Source organism: Podarcis bocagei, assembly GCF_964188305.1.
Source record: "Podarcis bocagei genome assembly, chromosome: 1".
In the NCBI taxonomy this organism is placed as follows: Eukaryota; Metazoa; Chordata; class Lepidosauria; order Squamata; family Lacertidae; genus Podarcis; species Podarcis bocagei.
The window spans coordinates 138120993-138144931 of NC_138125.1; the positions used below are offsets into that span (position 1 = coordinate 138120993).

General features: G+C 46.7%; 1 protein-coding gene across 4 annotated transcripts in view; it reads right to left on the reverse strand.

Moving 5' to 3' along the window:
* The window catches only part of HDAC4 (histone deacetylase 4), a 129824-nt gene extending 106282 nt beyond the window's left edge, over positions 1–23542 (reverse strand). Inside the window, exon 1 of one of the 4 annotated variants that reach the window (XM_081205325.1) lies at positions 23355–23539. The gene's annotated coding sequence lies outside the window, so the exon portion shown is untranslated. Of the gene's footprint in view, positions 1–23354 lie in introns of all 4 variants that reach the window. The other 3 variants (XM_081205323.1, XM_081205324.1, XM_081205326.1) reach the window with 3 other exon arrangements.
* Between the last annotated feature and the right edge of the window lie 397 nt (positions 23543–23939).

Below are 23939 nucleotides of genomic sequence, written 5' to 3' on the forward strand. Positions count from 1 at the left end.
TTGCACAACACCAGTGAAGGAGGTGAGTAATCCTTGCTCACCCTACCCTCGTCCCTCGGGATGGGGCGCAGATTGGAAGGGGTACGAGCATATCCATATCTCGATCCCCTTCGCCTATGACATCTGCCCCCACCGCCATACCTCCCTCGCCCCACTACGGTAGCAATCCCAAGCCTCAAACCAACCTCCATTTACAGAACAGAAACAAGTCAAATCAAAAACAATTGTACCAACACAACAAATCCCCACCCCACTCAATAGCCAACCCCAAACCAAACTAAAACAGAACAAAATAGAAATACATCAATAAAAAACACCGTTCACGGTGGGACAACAAAATAAAAAATAAAAACCCCTATAAAACATTTTAAAATATATAAAAACATATTAAGCATTTGCCGCGGCAACATCAGTGTCCTTAAAACAGTAGCGGTGGCGAGTGTGGGCCCCGCCCCCTAGGCCTGGAAGAGTGTGCCTACAGGAGGGAGCGGCCTTCCTCAACCCCCACGGTGGAGCCGCAGCAATGGTGTCCCAGTGCCTCATGAGGCCTCTTAAGCTGTGGCAGTGGTGAGTCAGTCTGGCCCCGCCCCCTGGGCCTGGTGGAATCAGCCTGAGGAGGGAGCAGCCTTCCCAACTCACAGTGCAGCAGCAGCAGTGGTGTTCCGGTGCCTCGTGCGGCCTCTTAAGCTGTGGCAGTGGTGAGTCAGTCTGGCCCCGCCCCCTGGGCCTGGTGGAATCAGCCTGAGGAGGGAGCGGCCTTCCCAACTCACAGTGCAGCAGCAGCAGTGGTGTTCCGGTGCCTCGTGCGGCCTCTTAAGCTGTGGCAGTGGTGAGTCAGTCTAGGCCCCGCCCCCTGGGCCTGGTGGAATCAGCCTGAGGAGGGAGCGGCCTTCCCAACTCACAGTGCAGCAGCAGCAGTGGTGTTCCGGTGCCTCGTGCGGCCTCTTAAGCTGTGGCAGTGGTGAGTCAGTCTGGCCCCGCCCCCTGGGCCTGGTGGAATCAGCCTGAGGAGGGAGCGGCCTTCCCAACTCACAGTGCAGCAGCAGCAGTGGTGTTCCGGTGCCTCGTGCGGCCTCTTAAGCTGTGGCAGTGGTGAGTCAGTCTAGGCCCCGCCCCCTGGGCCTGGTGGAATCAGCCTGAGGAGGGAGCGGCCTTCCCAACTCACAGTGCAGCAGCAGCAGTGGTGTTCCGGTGCCTCGTGCGGCCTCTTAAGCTGTGGCAGTGGTGAGTCAGTCTGGCCCCGCCCCCTGGGCCTGGTGGAATCAGCCTGAGGAGGGAGCGGCCTTCCCAACTCACAGTGCAGCAGCAGCAGTGGTGTTCCGGTGCCTCGTGCGGCCTCTTAAGCTGTGGCAGTGGTGAGTCAGTCTAGGCCCCGCCTCCTGGGCCTGGTGGAATCAGCCTGAGAAGGGAGCGGCCTTCCCAACTCACAGTGCAGCAGCAGCAGTGGTGTTCCGGTGCCTCGTGCGGCCTCTTAAGCTGTGGCAGTGGTGAGTCAGTCTGGCCCCGCCCCCTGGGCCTGGTGGAATCAGCCTGAGGCGGGAGCGGCCTTCCCAACTCACAGTGCAGCAGCAGCAGTGGTGTTCCGGTGCCTCGTGCGGCCTCTTAAGCTGTGGCAGTGGTGAGTCAGTCTAGGCCCCGCCCCCTGGGCCTGGTGGAATCAGCCTGGGGAGGGAGCGGCCTTCCCAACTCACAGTGCAGCAGCAGCAGCGGTGCTCCGGTGCCTCTTAAGCTGTGGCAGTGGTGAGTCAGTCTAGGCCCCGCCCCCTGGGCCTGGTGGAATCAGCCTGGGGAGGGAGCGGCCTTCCCAAATCACAGTACAGCAGCAGCAGAAAAGTGTACCGTGATGGTTGCTGCCACAGTAGTGAAGTGTTTCTTGACAGAATAAATGCAAATCGAGTACCTTACAGAACCATCACTCTCCCCTGTGGAGCTGTTTATTGAAAAACTAGTAATCAAGTATGCCTCATTCATAGCCAACCAAGAAAAGGCGATCAATAATTCTGATGGTAACAAGCCCCAAATAAACACCCATTGGTTCTGCTGAATAGCTGCAAATTTAAGGCAAATCCATCCAATGCCAGATTAGGAGGACAGCCAAACAGTCATGATGTAACTTCAGAATGCAATTTTAAAAGCACATTCATGCAAAACTTTATACAAAGGGTTACACGTAATCTCTGCTGACGAATTCCAACACAAAATTTAGAGATAATTTCAAATCATGCAGCTCTATTACTGTTAGTGACAGAGCTTTACTTTTAGTAGTTTATAAACTAATCAGACTCACACTCTTCCAAATGCTACCACGTCTTCCTGTAGTGCATCACAGAGTATTAACACTCAGAAACTAGCTTAAAGTGCTATCCAGATAAAATCCAGACACAGAAATTTCTTACAAGATTGCCACATACTAAAAGCAAGCAGACTGCACACCCTCACTGCACAAAATATTAATTTCAAAACATAGTAAAACAAACAGGGGAAAGAACGGTCTCAGGTAAGTACTGTGGTGCAGCAGTCAATGAGGACTGGGGGAGCTGGATGCAAATCTCCATCCAGCCTTAAAGCTCCACTGAGCGAATATAGCCCAGTTACTTTTTCTCAGACTAACAAACTTCATAGTGTTGCAAGAATAACATGGAAAATGGCAGAGTAGCAGGTATTCCAACCTGAGCTATTCTATTATAGATCACTGCTATATACATTTTCAGCTTTGTATTCTTGTAAAAAAAAAGTGTGCCTAGATATTCCGTTGTTGCGCCCATAACCCAGGTTTAAGGTGCCATTTAGCTCCTAGCTTTCCTATCTCAGTTTCTAACACTGATTATTTGTACCCAGCACATCAGACTGAGTTGCCCCAGCCACTCTGGGAGGCATATATATGGATACATAGCAGTGTAGAATGTATTCAACTGCATTTTACTCATAGATTTGTTGAAATTAATGAAGAGAACTAAGTTACATAGGCCCATTAATGTCAATGGGTTTACTAGAGTAGAACTTCGCTGAATACCACCCCATGTTCTTATTTGATAGGGGTTTTTTTGTTGTTGAAACAATCCATCATGATATTCTACAAAACAGGGGAAATAACCAAACTCATGATACAAATACCTTACTATTACTATAGTTAAAATGTTTGTCTGCAAATTACAGCTAGCTACTTAGAAAAACTGACAAAGTTTTAGAAGACTGGGTGAACTGTCCTCCATCTGATATCCTAAAGCAGAGTATTCCAAACTGTGTGTCGCGACACATTAGTGTGTCAGCTGCAGTGTTTAGGTGTGTCACACAAATGCTCCCCACACGCTTCCTGGGGCTGGAAAGGGTTAGCTTTAACCTTCAGTTTGCTAGTAAAACTGAATTACTGCGTCACAAAATTATGCATGTCCAAAAAGTGTGTTGCCAACTTGAAAAGCTTGGAAAGCTCTGTATTGTACAGTCATAGCTTGGGTTGAATATGCTTCAGGATGAGCGCTTTCGGGTTGCGCTCCACGGCGACCTGGAAGTAACAGAGCGTGTTACTTCTGGGTTTCGCAGCTTGCGCATGTGCAGTCAAAATGATGTCACGTGCACGAACAGAAGCGACGAATCCCGTTCGCATCCTGAGGTACCACTGTATACAATCAGGTATGCACACACCACAGCACACCCTGTGTAACATGTGTCAAGAAGCAGACACATGCACTTCTTATGTGTTCCTTTCCCACCCCCTTTACGAAAGTAGAGCGATTGTGACAACCAGGCATTGATACACACTCCCATGGTCTGGTATGCAGTACAGACAGAAAAGCAATCTGTTTCCTTGCACCAACCAACCCTTAGAATATGTATTGAAACAAGAAATAAGATGTGTGTTTCAGAAATCATGCATTGCATTTTAAGCAGGGTTTTCGGTCAGAACAGCTTGAAGTACAAGCTTTGTGTAGGTTATTTACTCTGAACAAAGATCAGCAGAAGCTACAGAAGCTTTACTATTAATACACCTTTGAAGGTGGCTATCAATGTATTAGTACAGTTTACATTTAATGTGTACAATAAATCTTTACAAATCCTGATTTGAACTCCATTCTACATCTGCAAAATGGGAACAACCATGACAGATGATATACCAGATGATAGAGAGAATTACAGTTGTACCTCGGAAGTCAAACAGAATCCATTCTGACTTCCAAAGCGCAGCTTCTGATTGGCTGCAGGAAGCTGCGGAAGTCCCGTCAGACGTTCGGAATTCAGAAGAACGTTTGAAAACTGGAACACTCACTTCTGGTTTTCGATCGTTCAGGAACATTAGAAATTAGACTCCCAAGGTGTTCGGAAGCCGAGTTACAATTGTAGTGAAATTAGGAAGCTTTGCTAACTAAACCACTGTGAACTTGAAAGACTGTAACAACGCCTGAAGTCCACTCCAAATATCCAACACTTTGTTCTGCTAGATACCTGAAGACACACGTGTCATCCAATATTTAAAAAAGCAAATGATGAAGCTTGCAGCACAAGCACCCTCAAACCCTTGCCATGGAAGCAAACCATCAACTGGCACGCAGGTGGGGAGGAATAAGAGCCTGTAGGATTAGGCCAATGGCTAATGGTGTAGTGGTTAAGAGCAGTGGACTTGTAATCTGGTGAACCGGGTTCAATTCCCTGCTCCTCCACACAGCCTCACAGAGTGTTTGTTGTGGGGGAGGAAGGGAAAAGGAGATTGTTAGCTGCTTTGAGACACCTTGGGGTAGTGATAAAGCGGGGTATCAAATCCAAATTCTTCTTCTTCTTCTTCTTCTTCTTCTTCTTCTTCTTCTTCTCCTCCTCATAGTGGCCAACTTATGGGAAGCAAGCAAGCAGGCCTTGAGCAGAAGAGCACTATCCTCTTCTGCAGTTTTCAGCAACTAGTATTCAGAACATATGGCCTCCAAGCATGGAGATAGCCACTGTGGAAAGCAGCCATTGATAGGCTTGTTGTTAGCATCCATCTGTCTCAAGAGACGGAGTGCACCTCCGGGGGTGAAGTCAAACTGCTGCTGGGATAACTCATTCCGAATCTGACCGGACACAGGTTAGAGCTCAACGTCGAGCCTACCAAGTGGCGATAGCGACGGCGAAGAAGAATTTCTTCACCGCCTCTATTGCATCTGCAGAAAACAGCAGCAGGAGACTTTTTCAGGTGGTTCACAATTTAGCGGAACCACCTGCAACATCGGGGCCCAGTACGGGCCACATGTTCTCCTGCAATGATTTTGCAAAGTTTTTTGCAGATAAAATCGCCCAGATTCGGGAAGAAGTAGACTCCACCGTGGGAGCAGGGCCGGGGCGGGAGAGTGCTAGAGTTCTGTCTAGTCAAGTTGAGTGGGATCAATTTCAATCTGTTACCTCCGAGGATGTGGACAGGCTGCTTGGACGAGTGAAACCAACCACCTGTCTCCTGGATCCTTGCCCATCCTGGCTTATAAAAGCTAGCCGGGAAGGACTGGGCGATGGGCTTCGTGGGGTGGTGAATGCTTCCCTCCGTGAGGGAGCCTTCCCAGACCCGCTGAAAGAGGCGGTTATTAAACCGCTTCTTAAAAAACCATCTTTAGATGCGGCCACGATGGCCAACTATCGCCCAGTCTCAAATCTTCCATTCCTGGGCAAGGTGATTGAGCGAGTGGTTGCTGAACAACTCCAGGCACGCCTGGAAGAAGCGGACCATTTGGATCCCTTCCAGTCGGGATTCAGGCCTCATCATGGGACTGAAACTGCCTTGGTCGCACTGGTTGATGATCTCCGGCGGGCTAGGGACAAAGGTGAGAGCTGTTTCCTAGTTCTGCTGGATCTCTCAGCGGCGTTTGATACCATCGACCATAGCATCCTTCTGGACCGTCTTGAGGGGCTGGGAGCTGGGGGCACTGTTATACAGTGGTTCCGCTCCTTCCTCCTGGGCCGTGTTCAGAAAGTGGTGGTGGGGGATGAGTGTTCAGACCCTTGGGCCCTCACTTGTGGGGTGCCTCAGGGTTCTGTCCTCTCCCCCATGCTTTTTAACATCTATATGAAGCCGCTGGGAGAGATCATCAGGAGGTTTGGGCTGGGTGTTCATCAGTATGCGGATGACACCCAGCTCTACCTCTCTTTTAAATCAGAACCAGTGAAGGCGGTGAAGGTCCTGTGTGAGTGTCTGGAGGCGGTTGGAGGATGGATGGCGGCTAACAGATTGAGGTTGAATCCTGACAAGACAGAAGTACTGTTTTTGGGGGACAGGAGGCGGGCAGGTGTGGAGGATTCCCTGGTCCTGAATGGGGTAACTGTGCCCTTGAAGGACCAGGTGCGCAGCCTGGGAGTCATTTTGGACTCACAGCTGTCCATGGAGGCACAGGTCAAATCTGTGTCCAGGGCAGCTGTTTACCAGCTCCATCTGGTACGTAGGCTGAGACCCTATCTGCCTGCGGACTGTCTCGCCAGAGTGGTGCATGCTCTGGTTATCTCCCGCTTGGACTACTGCAATGCGCTCTACGTGGGGCTACCTTTGAAGGTGACGCGGAAACTACAACTAATCCAGAATGCGGCAGCTAGACTGGTGACTGGGAGCGGCCGCCGAGACCATATAACACCGGTCTTGAAAGACCTGCATTGGCTCCCAGTACGTTTCCGAGCACAATTCAAAGTGTTGGTGCTGACCTTTAAAGCCCTAAACGGCCTCGGTCCAGTATACCTGAAGGAGCGTCTCCACCCCCATCAGTCTGCCCGGACGCTGAGGTCCAGCGCCGAGGGCCTTCTGGCGGTTCCCTCACTGCGAGAAGCAAAGCTACAGGGAACCAGGCAGAGGGCCTTCTCGGTAGTGGCGCCCGCCCTGTGGAACGCCCTTCCAGCAGATGTCAAAGCGATAAACAACTATCTGACATTCAGGAGACATCTTAAGGCAGCCCTGTTCAGGGAAGTTTTTAACGTGTGACATTTTACTGTATTTTTGGTTTTTATGGAAGCCGCCCAGAGTGGCTGGGGAGGCCCAGCCAGATGGGCGGGGTATAAATAATAAATTATTATTATTATTATTATTATTAGCAGCACCAAAGTGACCTCCCTGGGGTGCAAGTCTCGACAGAGTGTTTTGAAGTCCTGGGGTGCCCAGAAGACAAGACCACGCTCTCAGCCTCACTGAGGTGGTCCAAAGGAAAGCAGAGCAATAGGTTTGGCACCAGCTTGGCCAAACTGGAAGGAGGCATACAAGACTCCACTCTGGATTTCTGTTGGGAAGAGCTTTCCAAACTGGGTGTCGTGACACAATAGTATGTCAGCTGCAAGGTGTCTGTGTTTCACGCGATTGCTCCCCATGCTCCTCTTGGGGCTGGAAAAAGGTGAGTTTAATCTCCAGTTTGCTAGTAAAACAGAAGTACTGTGTCACAAAATGATGCATGTCTTACAAGTGTGTCACCAAGGTGTTATTTGCAAATGACACCTCACTAACAATCGAAAATCCATTGGAAAACATGCAGGTAATAGAGGCACATTTGAAAAAAATTAAAGAAATAACAGGGTTGTGAATTAATTGGTCCAAATCAGAGATGATAATATTTAACTACAATGAAGATGAAAAACAAAATTTTTTGAAAGAAATAAAAATAGATTTAAAGTTAAGAAATGTAATAAAGTACTTGGGAATAAATATAACATTAAATTTAGAAAATTTAAAGAGAATCTTAACAAATTAAAGAGGGAAATTAAGGAAAAGCTGGAGGAATATAAGAAAATTAAGCTATTAACAATTAACAAAAAGATGAACAGGTCAAGTCGGTAATGATACACTGGGCGAGATGGCAGATTCAGATGGCAGATTGGGAAAGGTTATGGAAAACAGAACTGAAATTTACAGCCTGTTGTACTTGAAAGAGAATTACATGAAAATGATGTACCGGTGGTATTTGACTCTGACTTAAGTTGGCAAAAATATATAGGACATATACAAATACCTTCTGGAAATGTAAAGAAAAAGAGGGTACCTTTTAACATATGTGGTGGACTTGTAAGGTGGTAAAAGCTTTCTGGGAGATGATATATAATGAAATTTTAAAAATGTTTAAAATACATTTTGTTTAAAAACCAGAAGCTTTTTTATTAAAAATTATAGGTACTGACATCCCAAAGGACCAGAAAAGACTTTTTATGTATGGAACAACAGCCGGGCGGATGCTACTAGCCCAGAGATGGAAACAAGACAAAGTCCCTACCAGAGAAGAATGGCAAACCAAGCTGATGGGCTATGCCAAAATGGCAAAGCAGACTGGAAAACTCAGGAACCAAGAGGACAAAAACTTTACAAAAGTATGGGGGGAAATTTTTGTTCCTTAAAAGACCACTGTGAGCAGATAGAAATACTAGCAGGATTTTGATTCCACTTGTAGTGTAATAATTACCATGGAAAATATGGATTGATATAATAAAGGGTCAGCAAACTTTTTCAGCAGGGGGCCAGTCCACTGTCTCTCAGACCTTGTGGGGGGCAGATTATATTTTTGGGGAGGGGGGGAGGAAATGAACGAATTCCTATGCCCCACAAATAACCCAGAGACGCATTTTAAATAAAAGCACACATTCTACTCATGTAAAAACACGCTGATTCCCAGACCGTCTGCAGGCCAGATTTAGAAGGCGATTAGGCCGGATCCGGCCCCCGGGCCTTCGTTTGCCTACCCATGTAATAGAGTATGGAAGAAGATGCAGTTTTAATGTTTAAAATGGGACTCCAGGGAGGGAGAGGGGGAAAGTCCTGATATTCAGAGAAATCTCTGTATATGGATATGCATCTGAATTTTTTAAAATATAATTTTGTATTGTAAAACCAAATAAAAATGATTTCATAAAAAAAGCTTTCATGGTTTGGAAGAATAGTGATAATTTCAATGAAAATTTTGTCTACAATAAATTTTTTATTCAGAACGTTACCAATTAAGATATCAGGGACAGAGATAAAGGGTTGGCAAAGTATAATTAATAAATTTTTCAATGAGGATAAGAAAACTAGAATGGAAGATGGTATAAACCCCAGAAAACAGGTTTAATGGGTGTCTCCAACATAAAGTTATATAGCAAATTAGCTAAGATATATCATAGATGGGATAACAGAACAAGGAGAGTTAGAATGGTTAGAGAGTGGTACACAGAAACGTGACAGAGAAGTTAGTGAATATATTTCTTATCAAACCAAATAGGCAATGGTAGCAGAATATTGAAAATCCCTTATTAAGAAACATCATTGGGATATGGGTGAAATATAAAGGAAAACTGATACCAGTAAATTCCCCACTAACTCTGGTGATGATGATAGAAGATTTCCCAGGAAATTTTAAAAAGGAAATTGAAAAAGAAGCAAAAGAGAAAATTTAAAATAAAAGAATGGGTGGAGAAAATGAGAAGCAAAGAACAATTGAGAGAAGCTCTAACCGCACGAAGTAAAATAACTTGGTTTAGCTGTATACAACTGGAGCAATGGTCAAGGAAGTGGTTAAGCAAAAACAGGAACGGCAAAGAATAGACAAAATCTGAAAAAAAATGATTATAAAAAGGGGAGATAAAGAAGAAATATAGTTATAAAAGATGAAACCAGTGATATGTATAAAATGTAAGTAGAAATGGAGGATCAGCAAGATCAATTAAAAGAAGTGTGGGAAAAGGAGACAACAGGGCAGATAGACTTACGGTAGTTTGGAGATGGTATTTAACACCAGTCAGATTAAATCAAATAAACAATGACTATTTGGTGTTATGTTGGAGGGGATGCCAGGAAACCAGGACTTATGTTCACATGTGGTGGGGGTGTAAATATTTACAAATTTTGGGGCAAAGGGTGTTTAAAGAGATAACAGAAATCACTGGGTTAAAGCTAACCAAAAGTCCAGAGGTAACATTATTATCAATTTACGATGGAGTGGAAGGTTCGCAGGCTAAGAAGGACTTGCTTACAAATTTATTGACAGCTGCACAAGTTATTATAGCTAGGAAGTGGAAGGGACAAGATGAATATAAAATGGAAGAATGGTATAAAGAAGTGTGGGATATAAATATTAATGATAAATGAACATGTGCTATTAAAGTAAGACGGGGAATATGCAGGAGAAATTATTTTGAAGAGATATGGAAGGTGTTTGTAGAATCTGTACTGTTAAAATAGAAAGGGATCAAACTATCGCAAGAGGTGTTAAATTTTTCGGAGGTTGGATAGTTACAATGGAATGGTCTTGGCGGTGGGGTGCACATTTTTATTCTTATTTATTATTATTACTTTGACAAAATAAAATTATAAAATGGGGGGGGGGAGTTTGTCATCAACATGAAGAGTTTGGAAAGCTCTGGTGTAGGTGTTTTCTCCTTAGCCTCACCATATATATTATGGTGCTTAGGTCTAAGAACCAGGCCCTTTAAACCCAGCAGGAGGCCACAGCAATCCCCTCCCTCTCTGCTGTCCTGTTCCTCCTAAGTACCCTTTGGATAAGAGGCAAGAAAAGAATGGCATACAACTATACAGCAATTCTGACATCAGGGCATCCATGCCCAAGGCCCCTTGGGTCCTGAGGAGAGAAAAGAACATGCTCAGCTTCCTATTTTCCAGACTTATAAACAGGTTCACCACAGGCATCCAGAACATGTCTGTGATCTGTAGAAACACCTGTTGATGTAGACTCCATTCTACTTACACATTGGAGGATGTGGTTGGCTGACAGGGATTCTAGATGCTTCTCTGTCTAATCCAGAGAAGAGAGTGATATCTGGACCCCTGTCTATTTATCTCTGGGGCTTGGTGGTCATATTGCCCATGAGAACATGGACATCTGTGGATTACCAGAGGTAAGAAATGGAGACGGACCAACCTTACTGCTTGCAGCTCCAGATAGTTTATCAGTCTTTCTGCTTCTTCCAGGCCCAAAGTTTAATGGATTTCCCCCCAAATGATTTTCACTGCCCATATGTATGTGCCCCTTAGTCTGAGAGCCACGCATCCACAGTGATCTGGAGCACCTCCTGGAAGGAGACTTCACTGTAGAGAGCTGCAGAGAGCTACCAGAGGAGAGAACACCTCACCCTTTTGCTCAGTTGAACTTTTAACATAGTGGTGGTGTACAATCTCTTATTGATAAAGGGAGGAAAGCCGACTGGAGCAGACTTGAATGGAACCGCACCCATGGGATGCACCCTATGGAAGCAATTATTGCTCCCTGGGCTAAATGGAAGATGTCTAGCCTTTGTGAAACAAGAACTACTCCCACCACCTTATGCAGTATGGAGATGTGCTTCCTTGGCAGACTCACCACGCCATCTGGGTGCTGATCACGGCTGCTAGATGTGTCATCTCCTGTAAAGCTCCTAGCTAACTCCTTTCCATATTTATCTGAAATCATGCTGGCAATCCTGTGTTGTTGTGACATCCTGATGGTGGGCATGTGGGAGAGAGTCTGAGCACACAAGAATGCCAACCAGGTAAAGGAACATGTGGATACCCTGCCTTCTCAAATGTAGTACCACTGCCACCTATACCTTTGTAAACATGCTTGGAGCAATGGTTAAACCAAATGAGAGAGCTGTATTGGTAGCATCTACTCGGGTAGACAGAGCACACCTTCTGGAAATGCAATGGGTGAATCTGTCAAGCTAGACTTCTGTCAAGTCCTGGAAGTACATGAAGTCCCCAGACTCAATGTTCTCCAGTAATGTCTGGAGAGTCTCCATCCAGAACTTTCTTATCAACAATCCAATGACCCACTTCAAATTCAATATGGTACTCTGGTCCCCCAACTTACTGGGAATAGCGAATAGAATCTGAGAATATGGCACAACTTCTGTTGCCTTGATGTCCTGAATATGCTTGATGACCTGTAGCATCAATTGATGTTTTTGACACTTGCAGGCCCCTGAAGCAAGAAGTAAAGTGGTGAAGTATCCATCTGATGATGCTCAGAATCCATTGCTCCATGGTGGAAGCCAGCCACTGGTATGGGTGCCTGGTCATGCCTATTGCTGTTACTATTGTTGCCTTCCTGGCCAAACTGCCAGCCTGCCTGCCTGACCAGCTTTGGAGAAGGAGCTCTACCACTGCTGTCATGCAGCAAAGCCCTGTCCACCCTAGGAGGGCCTAGAACCTCTGCCATCCCTGGGAGCATAGCAAATCTTAACAGAATGAAAGGAGGAAAGGGTGCCCTTGCTTCCCCTCCAATCATCTCTTTGGTCCCTGGAGCAATGCTTTCCTCTTGTGACTAGCTTCCACCAAGACAATACAAAGCCCATCCCCAAAAAGTCTGCCCTCATTTAAGGGGTCACTGGAAAACTTCTCTAGGCCTTTACCTTTGCTCTCCAATTATTTAGTCATAGCTGCCTGTGCACAGCTACATCCATGATTATGGCCCTGACAAAGAATGATAGTGCATCCACTGAAGTATGGCACGTTTGCACAGCTCCTGCAGTAAGTGGGTACAGACAAACCTCAGATCCTGAAAACCCAAAGTAAATGCTCCAGTTTTCGAACGTTTTTCAGAAGCTGAACGTCCAACACGGCTTCCACTTGAATGCAGGAAGCTCCTGCAGCCAATCGGAAGCCACGTCTCAGTTGTTGAACATTTTGGAAGCCAAATGGGCTTCCAGAACAGATTATATTCAACAACCAAGGTTTGACTGTATCCACATATAGAAATTCCCAGGGTTTTTTCCCAGGGGGAACTCACAGGAACTCAGTTCCGGCATCTCTGTTGGGTGCCATTGCCATTCTAAAAGAATGAGGGAGGTGTTCATGGTGAGTTCCAGCACCTCTTTTTCTAGAAAAAACAGCACTGGAAATTCCTGGAAATAGCACTGGAAATTCCGATATGAGAGCCTGTGCAAAGAGGAAGGAAGAGTTGTTTAGGTTCATGCCTGAAAGGTGTGTGGTCAGCCTCACTCTCAAGGCCAAAACTGTTTGCCTGAGATGTGAAACCAAGCCAACTCTGGTGGGGCTTTGACGGAGGACCTGCACTTGTATACCTCAAAGACTTTCCAGCACCCTCTGGAACTCTGCCACTGGAGTGGGGGAGGAAAAATAGAAGGTAGCAGAAGAGGGCATCCCCCCCCCCCCAGATGGTGGCCAAAGTAAGAAAAACATGGGGGCCTAATCTGATCAGTAGAATGTTTGGGATCTGGTAGGCTCTGCTTGTGTGTTCTGCTCCAGAATCCGCCTTCCCTTCAGGGTGTTCCGTTAAGTTTCAGCTAAGAGGGACCAACAGCCTCTTCTTGTTTCTTGCCTCATACTTCTCTCATGTTGTTGTATTTAATTTCTCTCATTATGTTATTTTGTTATAGTTTTCTTTATTATTAAAGCTTAGTTTACATTTAAGTAAGCCACTTATTTTTCTCAAAGAAAAACATACTCTGCGGAGGAAAGATGTCGAATGTCCTAAACCGGGCAAGTGAGGGGATATTTTCCCAGTTTGCTAGGAGGATTGATTTTGTTCACCACCTCCCAGCTCCACAACATCCACGGGGCTGCAGTCTGAGGGGTCACATACACCTGGATGCCCAGGAAGGGTCCACAACCTGTACTGCTGTCTACAGCAGGGGGCACTTGCCAAGCCACGGGCATAAAGGCCCTGGCTGAGACATCTAAGCAGCTCTAGGACAAGGCCTTTTTCTTCTGGGAGCAGGGATGCCAACTTGAATAAAATGAGGGGGGGGGGAGGTAAGCCTCACCCTGCATAATTGACCACATGATGCGGCGCATGCAGCCACACACACCATTTGAATGGTAACACCATCAACTTGGGGGGCAGCCCCCCAATAGTTTATTGGGAGGACCAAAGACCCCTCAGCCCCTAGGAGTTGGCTCCTATGTGAGGGGAGGGATACCATGGCCAGACCCCTTCTCCCAAGTTCCCTGCTTGCCAAAGCAAGGTGTTGTGTTGCCAGAGCCGCCACTGAGGTGCACCTGGGCAGTGAGCCCCACAGCCCCCTCCGCATGCAACCTGAGGCCGCTCCATGTCAGCAGATGAGTTAGCAAAGATGGTGGCGAGTTCAGGCTTTCCAATGCCTCAGCCCTCCAATCCCTTCCATTCTCCTCCACTCTTTCTTTCTTTCTTCCCTCCCTCCCTCCCTCTCTCCCTCTCCCTCTTTCTCTCTCTCTCTCTCTCTCTCTCACACACACACACACACAAGCACTGCAGTGCAGTCCTAAGGTGGGAAGCAGGAGAAAGGCCAGGTGGCCAAATTTGGAGCGGGGATCAAAGCTCAAGGCTATCTTAGAGCTATGCAGAGAGCAACCTGCTGTAAAGTTGGTCAGGAAGTAAGTAACTAAATAAAAAATTATTATTATTATTATTATTTCTACCCCGCCCATCAGGCTGGGTTTCCCCAGCCAATCTGGGCGGCTCCCAACAGAATTAAAAGCACAATACAACATCAAACATTAATAATTACCCTAAACAGGGCTGCCTTCAGATGTCTTCTAAAAGTCAGATAGTTGTTTATTTCCTTGACAGCTGCCCTGGACACAGAATTGACCTATGTCTCCATGGACAGCTGAGAGTCCAAAATGACTCCCAGGCTGCGCACCTGGTCAGGGGCACCATTACCGCATTCAGGACCAGGGAGTCCTCCACACCTGCACGTCCCATCCCCCCAAAACAGTACTTCTGTCTTGTCAGGATTCAACCTCAATCTGTTAGCTGCCATCCATCCTCCAACCGCCTCCAGACACTCACACACGACCTTCACTGGTTCTGATTTAAAAGAGAGGTAGAGCCCAAACCCCCTGATGGTCTCTCCCAGCGGCTTCATATAGATGTTAAAAAGCATGGGGGAGAGAACGGAACCCTGGGGCACCCCACAAGAGAGAGCCCAAGGGTCCGAACACTCATCCCCCCACACCACTTTCTGGACACTTTCAGGAAGGAGCAGCTCCCAGCCCCTCTAGACGGTCCAGAAGGCTGTCATGGTCAATGGTATCAAACTGGGGAGAGGTCTCCTGATCCACTCAGATGACCTCTTCCCAATTTACTTCTTCCTGTGCAGTGGAGCAAGTGGGCAGGGACAACCATACATGGATCCCCTTCTCCATCTGCAGGAAATGTCAACTGATGCAACAGTGAAGTACTTTTGAGGGTTGAAGAGGTCTGTCTGACAAAGAGAGGGTAGAGAGGGAAAGGTCAGGCTTAATGAAAGGAATGGCTTTCTAAAACCATTCATTCATTTGAACATGATTATGTTCTCAAAGATTTCAAGCAAGGAAAATTCCCATTCCTACCTGGAGATGTCAGGGATTGAGCTGGCACCTTCTGCAGACAAAGCAAATGCCCTACCACTGAGCCATGGGCCCTGCCCATATTTAGTTTAGATTTACACACACAGTGGCTGCTGGTGATCACCAGCTAGAGGGAGCAGGGACGGAGACAGCATCCCAAAGAAGGCTAGGCAGGAATAACAATAGGCAAGAACACTGCAAGGTGCAAGGCTACAGAGATCCACGTTAAGAGTAAACCCACTGAGCATAGTGGGACTTCTGGGTAAAATGCATAGGGTTGCTAGTAATTATAGTATAAACAAACATTACATATAGTGAAAATGCAATAATCTTATACAGTCCAGCAAACATGACCTCAAAAAACAGTATTATTTTACAACCCAGTGCTATAAACGTTTACTCACAAATGAGCCTTGTAGAATGCAATAGGACTTGCTCCCAAGAAAGCGCATATTGAATGGCCATTTTAAGATTCTCTTCTTTCTACTGGTCCTGTTCTTCTGCCTTTAAGAGCAGTTTGCAATGCAGAAATTAAGCAGGCGAAGCTCTTCACGGCATGGCTACTGGTACTCATAGGAGAAGAAACAGTAAAAAAACTGGCAATTCTGCTGCCAGCTATATAGTCTAGAAAGATGCCAGAGGTCATAAAATTGCAGGGACAAGTATGATTACCACCTTTTCTCTACACAAAACTACTGCACCTTTAACTGCCACAGCAGAGGCAGATACTCAACAGGTGTATCTTTCCTAAGAATGAAGATTCAACAAAATTTGAGAGGCTGCTCCAGGCCTTGAAATGCATTCACTAAATTTTAACAGCCACAGTTCTGTTGCTAAACCCCATTTCAGGGCATGCAAACTTGTCAGACCCAAAGCCAATTAATTTAAGACCAACGGAGTGTACAAGCCAACAAAACAAAAACACATACAAAAAACAAAGCTACAAAATGCCATTTCAGGGCAATCAAAGACGTCCCCTCTCACATCCAAAGCATTAAGAGTAAGGAAGGAAAGGGGAGAGGAGACTAAAACTATATTGTTGCTGCTGGTCTGGTTCTGAGAACTCCCAGGGTTGCTACTACTGCTTTCATGGGAGTCACAGTGCTTGAAGTCAGTGTTAGAAACTGAGATATGAAAGCTAGGAGCTAAATGGCACCTTAAACCTAGGTTATGGGAACAATGGAGTGTTTACAAGAATACAAAGCTGAAAATGAATGAACCGCAGCTAAAATATTATGTTCATTTTTCACATGGTCTAGTCCTTCCACCCCCCAAATATTCTTAAGAGGATCTCTTCTCCAGGCTTCAGAGAGTAGCTGGAAGTAGGGAAGCAAAAAAGTCCTCCTTTCCTTCCACTCTGCAGTTTTAATTTGAAATCTTAGGTGTAGAACTGCGCCCAGAGCTCAGAAACTGCTTGTGCTAATGAAATTCCCTGTCACAAAATGTGCCTAGAACAACAGGAGTTTCAAACACTGCTTGAAATTAAATGGTTGTGGATGTTAATCACAGACACAATTTATGCCAAAAACTTTTTCCTCGTGATTAATGTAAATATCTGTGCCCTGATTGGCTAGGTGCCACCAATCACAAGGAAGTAAGTCTATTTAGAAGACTGGCAAGTCTTCTTGCCATCCTGAACACTATTTTTCAATGGGAATTGCTCGAAGAAACCTATTTTTCTGGAGCAGGACCAGGCCCAGGCCACAGCAACGCAGACTCCTGGAAGGCAGAGAGAGCAGAAAGTGAATGATTGTAACTTGAGTGGCAGAAACAGCAAGTGGGGACAGGCTTCAGGGTGGGGACTTCCACTGGTGGTTCACTGCCCCTTATATCCTTATCCATTCCTTCTTGGGGGGGACAGGACAGGGAGCTGAGTTTCTAGCCAGATGGAAAATGAGTGGATTGAGAGCTAACTGAATAGGAGTTGATTCTTTGGAAGAATTGGGTATGTGCCTCCAACCCACAGCAATGATTCTGCATCTAATAACACCCAACCATAGTAGCTATTTCCTCAAATGGTTGGTTGTTGGATCAAAGTATGCCATGTAGGAGAAAGACATTAGAAAGCTGAAAATGGTTGTATAACTTTGTGTTTGTGAACAGCCAGTAAACAGCCTATATTCAGTGGTTTATATAAATAGAATTAGGCATCTTCTGTTTAGTCATGGCAGCTGTCCTAGGGGTTCCTGAAGGGCCAGTCTTGTGGCCCATGTTGTTTAATATCTATATTAAACTAAGCCACTGGGCGTAGTCATCAGGAAATTTAGAGCAAAGTGCCATCAAAATGCTAATAACACCCAGCTTATGGTATCAGAGGAGGCAGTGATGGTTCTGAATTGGTGTGTGGATTAATGGGCTAAATGTATGTCCATAAACTGAAACTGAATTCAAACAAGATGCAGGTCCTGTGGGTGGGTGGGTGGGTGGTTCTGAAGTCTGTGGTATGATGTGGTTGCACACTCTTTAAAGGAACAGGTTGGAAGTTCAAGGTGCTCCTAGAACAATCGTTGTCAGTTGAGGTCCAAGTGACTTCCGTGGCTAGGAGCATCTAGCACACCCATTTCTGCACAGGGATAGCCTGGTACTATAATTCATGCTCTGACTAATGTAATGCACCTACATGAGGCTGCCCTTAAAGACAATCCAGAAGTTGCATCCAGAGTGCTGATAGGAACAGCAGGTCAGCTGCATATAATGCATTCTCTAACAGCTGCACGGGTTGGCAGTCGTCTTCTAGGTCCAATTCAAGGTGCTTATGTTGACATTTAGCACCCCAGACAACTGGGGCCCAAATATCTGAGGAAATAGCCTTCCTCCATATCATCATACCAATGTATTAAGCTGAACAGATGAGGCTCTGCTGGTGGTCTGTTAAATGAGATGTGTATTGTGAGGACCCATGAAGAGTTTTTTAGTTGTGGCTCTGCATCTGTGCATCTTGCTCCAACTTCTTATACATTTACACATCAGAAAAAAACTCACCTTTTATGTGTGGCTTTTAGAGGCTGAGTTAAGTCATTTTTAAATTATGATACTATCATTTATGTATTTATTTTGTTTATTTTCATAAAATGTAGACACTGCTTGATTGTTAAAAAGTATTTGAACAGGGATTACAAAAAAGAACAATAAAATCAAGAAAGGTTTGTAATACTTTAAACATACGAAAACCTAAAATACTAAAACAAGTTAAAATTCACAGCAATTTTCTACATAATCTGGGTAGGCTTGTCTAAACAATGTTTTTAGCAGGCACCAAAAAGAATACAGTGAAGGCACCTGCTTGATATCAATAAGCAAAAAGCTCCAAAGTGTAGGTGCTGCCACACTAAACAACTGAGTTCTTACAAACGTGAAATGGTCATTATGAATAGTACCAGTCTAAACTCCGAAGTAAGCCTCTAGGAAAAGAATTGGAAATGCAGCTAATTTCACTCTAATGCAGGTTGTGCACAAATCCTACTGTAGGACTGGACAAGTTTCTGGAGCCAACTCAGTGGTGAGTTGATATTGCTTTCTAGGATCTGGAGTTGTGGTCAGGGTGGATAAAAATCAATGATTTTTTTATATTTTAAAAAAATCAGACATTTTTTATTTAAATCAGATATTTTTTATTTAAATTGGATTTTTAAAATAAAATGCTTTTGGAGGAAAAAAAACTTTCTAAAGATAGGTTTCTGTTTCTGTTTAAGTTGCATTATAGTCCAAAGGCTATTCATCAAGAAATAAGGATTTGTTTTAAGTTTTTCATGTGTGCTGAAACTCAGTCTAAGGTGTGTTTTTTTTAAAAAAAAGAATGCTTAACCGCATCAGTTAACAAACATGGATACATATGCTATAATTTTTTTTTAGTTAAATAAATTGTTTGCCGTATTTTTCGCCCTATAGGACGCACCGGCCCATAGGACGCACCTAGATTTGGGGGGGGGGGAAATAAAGGGGGGAAATTCCCCCCCCCCCAGGCACGGAGCTGGGGCGGGGGAAGCTTCCCCCGACGCCAGCCCCCAGAACGGGACCCAGAGCGATGCCGAAGCTGCGTGCAGCTTTGGCATTGCTCTGGGAGCTTGCGGGGCTGGAGGAGGGGGAAGCCCTCCGCCAGCCTTCTAACCAAGTCGGGGGACAGCGGGAAAGGCGCGCTGCACCTCCCCGCTGTCCCCCAAGCTTGTGGGGCTGGCGGTGGGGCTCTCCTGAAGCCTGGAGAGCGAAAGGGGTCAGTGCGCACCGACCCCTCTCGCTCTCCAGGCTTCAGCGAAAGCCTGCATTCGCCCCATAGGACGCACACACATTTCCCCTTCATTTTTGGAGGGGAAAAAGTGCTTCCTATGGGGCGAAAAATACGGTAAATTGTTACTAAGGAAATGATTATTTTTCTCCTTCCAATAAAGTACAGCAGAAAAGTTGCCCAAATATAAACAGTTAACTTATTAAACCTCACAATAATTTCATAATTATCTGTCTATGTATTTCTAATAGCATAACAAATCAGTAATTTTTCATATAACTGTAAAAACTACTCTGAAAATTTATTATTCCAAAAACAAAACTTTCATCTGGTTGTAAATATTAAGATTATACCAGCAAGAACGTCTTTCTGTAACACCCCTCCCCCCCCCCCCGATTTAAATCAAGTCTTACTGCCTAGTGATTTAATTCGCGATTTATAATGATTTGATTTAAATCAAATATACCCTGGTTCTGGTACATTAAAATGTCAGTTATTAACTCTGGCGCTTATATTTTGGAGATGGCTCTTAGATTTGGACAAGATTTGTCCAGGCCATTCTACTGAACTTAAGAGGATTTAAGACATTCTCTCTCTTTTTACTTGCAAAAATGATTTGCCATGCAGTTAGTTGTTCGAACTTTTAAACCGAACTTTATGCAAATTCATGCTGTAATATTCTGCATTCCACTTCAGTTAGCAATGTACAGTTTGGAGTGTGAATGCAAGTGAATGTATAATTGAGAACTACCAATTATGTTCAAAACTTATGTTAGAAAACAACTACTATCATGTTTAAACAGCCCATAAAAATTTAATGCGTTTTCTTTTCAAAAACCAATAAAAGTCAATAATAAAATGCTAAACCTGCCAGTCTACAATCAGAGTTAAGGCTCCCACAATGCCCAAAAATCAGAAGACAAGCCTAGTGCCTTCATATACATGCCCCATGATCAGCAATGATGTTGTGTAATGTCACAAACTGTGCTTGCTTCCAATTTACTTTCCACATATTAATACTCTTATTTGGTCTTTCAGGGTGAAATCCAGATGAAGAACCAGTAAATATGTCCTGTGCTGTCCTCTTCCTGTTACCTCATGAAGTAGCCAAGCCTTACTATATTGCTAGAAAAATGATTCTTCGGTTGACTGTCTTGTTTCCATTAGGAGCTGACAGGATGGGTTTAAGAGTGGGAAATGTGGACTCTTCTCAGAATCAGTAGGGGCAAAACTGGCACGGCTGCTAATGACTTGGAGTATAGTGTGTATAGCTGTGTTTCCTAGCTGCAACAGATAGTTGTGTCAGTAATGAAAAGTGTCAAAGCAAATTTTGAAAATGGTCCACCTGTTTCATAGATTTTAAAGAGACAATAAGAAAAAGTGCATATTGACAGCGTTGAGAGGTGAGCATACCGATTTTGAGCAAGAACAGGTTACTTAATTATTTATGTTTCAGTGCATTTGTGCAATGCCTCTTCTCTAAAAGTTGCTCACAGGACCTTACAAAAAATATCAGGTTAGACAACTGAGTTCACAAATCTTTTCTCATACATCTTTTCTGTTGCAAAGTGCAGTTAAGCGCAATCTGAAGAAAAGAAGACGCACACTGGAAAATAATTCTTGACCCCTTCTTCTCTGCTGTAACACCATACCACCCAGTCCATTTCATCCCCACCAAACATCTCAGGTTCCAAAGCAACCCCAGATATTTTACAGCATATCTACAGCTGGAAATATTAATATGGTGATGAATGAACATTTTTATCGTTCATCTCGCAGTTCCAAATCCAGAAAAAGAAACCTAAACTCTTGTGTCCTTCATTCTTACAGTAATGACACACAGAAGCCTACTCTGGAGTAAGACAGCATGAGAACTGTGCAAGGTACTAAAAAAGTGCCCTCACCATCCTGCCAGCTCCTGATGTAAGAAACGAAGAGGCATAGGTCAACCCTATGTCTGCACTTTGCTTGCCCTGTGCCTAGAAAGCACAGTTCCAAGGTTTTCTGCTTGTCCCACGCTTTCTACACGCAGGTCTAAAAAGCTTTTCGTTTCCCCACCACTTTCCCCAGGAAAACCCACTCTAACAATGAATCAGAGCAAATGTCAATCCACAAAAAATCCAACTTACATATGCTCCAATTCAGTGATAAAGAGTGGGTTTTCACGGGGAAAAGAGGTGGGGAAAGTGGAAGTGGTGATGAGCCCTAGGGCTCAAATGCTTCCTAAGGGGATACAGATCCAGGACAATATGGGGCATTGTTGCTTCTCCCAGGCATTCCATCCTGCCCATCTGTATCTGAGCCTGAAAGACCAAGGTGAAGCAAGATTGCGTTGAGAACAAGTTGTAAGCAAGCACAACCTGTGATACGGCACAGCAAGAACAGTTTTAACCCAAACCTGGGGTGGGAGGGAGAGAGAATCATTAAACACATATGACTGATATAAGACTGTTTCTTACGCATATCTCATGTCAGATCAGTGGCCCATCTTGCCTGACACTGTCTAGTTCAACTGGCAGTGGCTGTTTAGAGCCCTGTTTCCAATTAAAAAGGATCTCGGGTGATGCCAGGAATTGAGCATGAAACCTTATGCAAGCAAAGCTCCATTAATGAACTATACCCAAGATACATGAGATGAGGAGAATATAACTGTAGAGCGGGAAGGGGCGCCAGGGCCATCTAGTCAACCCCGCTATGCAGGAATCTCAACTAAAGCATCGGTGAGAGACGGTCGTCCAACCTCTGCTTCAAAACCTCCAAGGAAGGAGAGATGGAAAAGATGCTCGGATCCGTAAACAAGCCTCAAATGTAAAAGTTAAAAGCACTTTCCCAGCAACAAAAACTCTCGCCTTCTGGCTGCTATTTCCTTTTCCCAATCGCCCTGCCAGACGAGACTCGGGGCTCCAAAGGCAGAGATTAGGCAAGGAAACCCCCAGCTCTCACAGACAGACAGACAGGCGCACGTACTTCAGGCGGCGACCCCCCGAAAGGCCCGGGAAGCTCTGGCAGCGCAACTGCCCTCTTGGCCGGACCGGGAGCACCTCGTGGACGGGCCTGCGTGGCCGGCAAGAGCTGCCTCTCGAAGGGCTTGGCCTCGCCGGAGATGCCAGGCTGCCTGGCCGCCAGCGCAGCGGGACCGGCCGCCCTTCGCCTCCCCTTCCCTCCGCCGCCGGGGCCGGGATTGCCGGGAGGGAGGGAGGGCGGGCGCCGCCCAGCCTCGCCCCATGGGCGTCTCCGCGCCGCAGCCGCCGCATCCCTCGCGCCCGTCGCCCGTTATAGACTCACCCTCGGGCGCCTCGGACGGCGGCGGGGCGAGGCGGGCGCGGCTCCTGGACCAAGCGGAGCTCTCTCGCGGGGGGTCAAGGAAGAGGCTCCGGCAGCCCCGGGCGGGCAAGGGCGGCTCCCTCCCCTCCGCGCCCGGGGAGAGCGCGCCGGGGCGGCACGGGGGGGGGGGGCAAGGCCGGCGCAGGTGTCGATCAAGGACCCCAAGGCCCGCCCTCCCCTCCTCAGCCCAGCGTGGGGGGCAGCGGAGACGGCGGCTCAAAAGCGCCCGCCAAGGAAGCAGGCGGGGCCCTGATTGGCGCTCCCAGGCGTCAGTCACCCCACCACACACACACCCTGGACGTCCATTCACCCCCCCCCGCAGGCTGCCCCCCCCCGCCCGCGGCCCGTGAAATGGGGGGAGCGAAAAAGGCGCCTTTGGGAGGCAGCGGGCCAAAGCTGCTCATCTCTTTCAAGCGGGGGGGGGGCAGCGCATCCTCGCCGCCCGCCCTGAAGAACACAACTGAGGGGAAGAATAACAATAACAAAAACCATCCTCATCCCCCCCCCCGCGAGAAGAACTGCCCCCCCCGCCGCCGCCAGGGAGGGAGGGAGGGAGGGCGGGGAAGTCGCGCCGCCGCTTACACTGACCTGCGTGCGAAGACGAGGGGCGAGGGGGGGGGGCGGCGAGGGACCCTCACGGCGGCAGCCGGCGGCGGCGGCGGGGAGGAGGAGGCAGGCGGGACACGCGCCCGACGGGCCCTTTGGCGCTGGCACAGCGGTGCGCGCGCCGCCAACGGAATCAGCCCGTGACGGCACCCGCCATCTTGGAGTTTTCGGATGGAAAATCACGTGGTCGAAAATCCGCTTGATACATATATATTTATTTATATATATATATACATATATTGCTTCCCTAAGCCAATCAGGCAGCGGCGCTATTAATAGCCCCGTTTCCCTTTTTCTTCCTCTCCCCCTCCCTGAAAAAATAAAACATCCCCGCCCCCTCCGCGCCGGAAGTGGAGTGGAGGCGAGCGCGGCGGGCGCGGGGCTGCGCCGGGAGCGGGAGGCGCGTCCCCGAAGCCGCCCAAGACGGGGCTCCGCATCTCGGCCGGCGGGCGGGGGGTCCCTTCCGACACACACGAGCGCGCGCAGCCCCAGGCCTCCCCCCCCCCGCCTCGCCCGGGGGAATGCGGGGCCCTCGCTCGCTCTCCCGCCGCCGACCCGAGCTCAGGC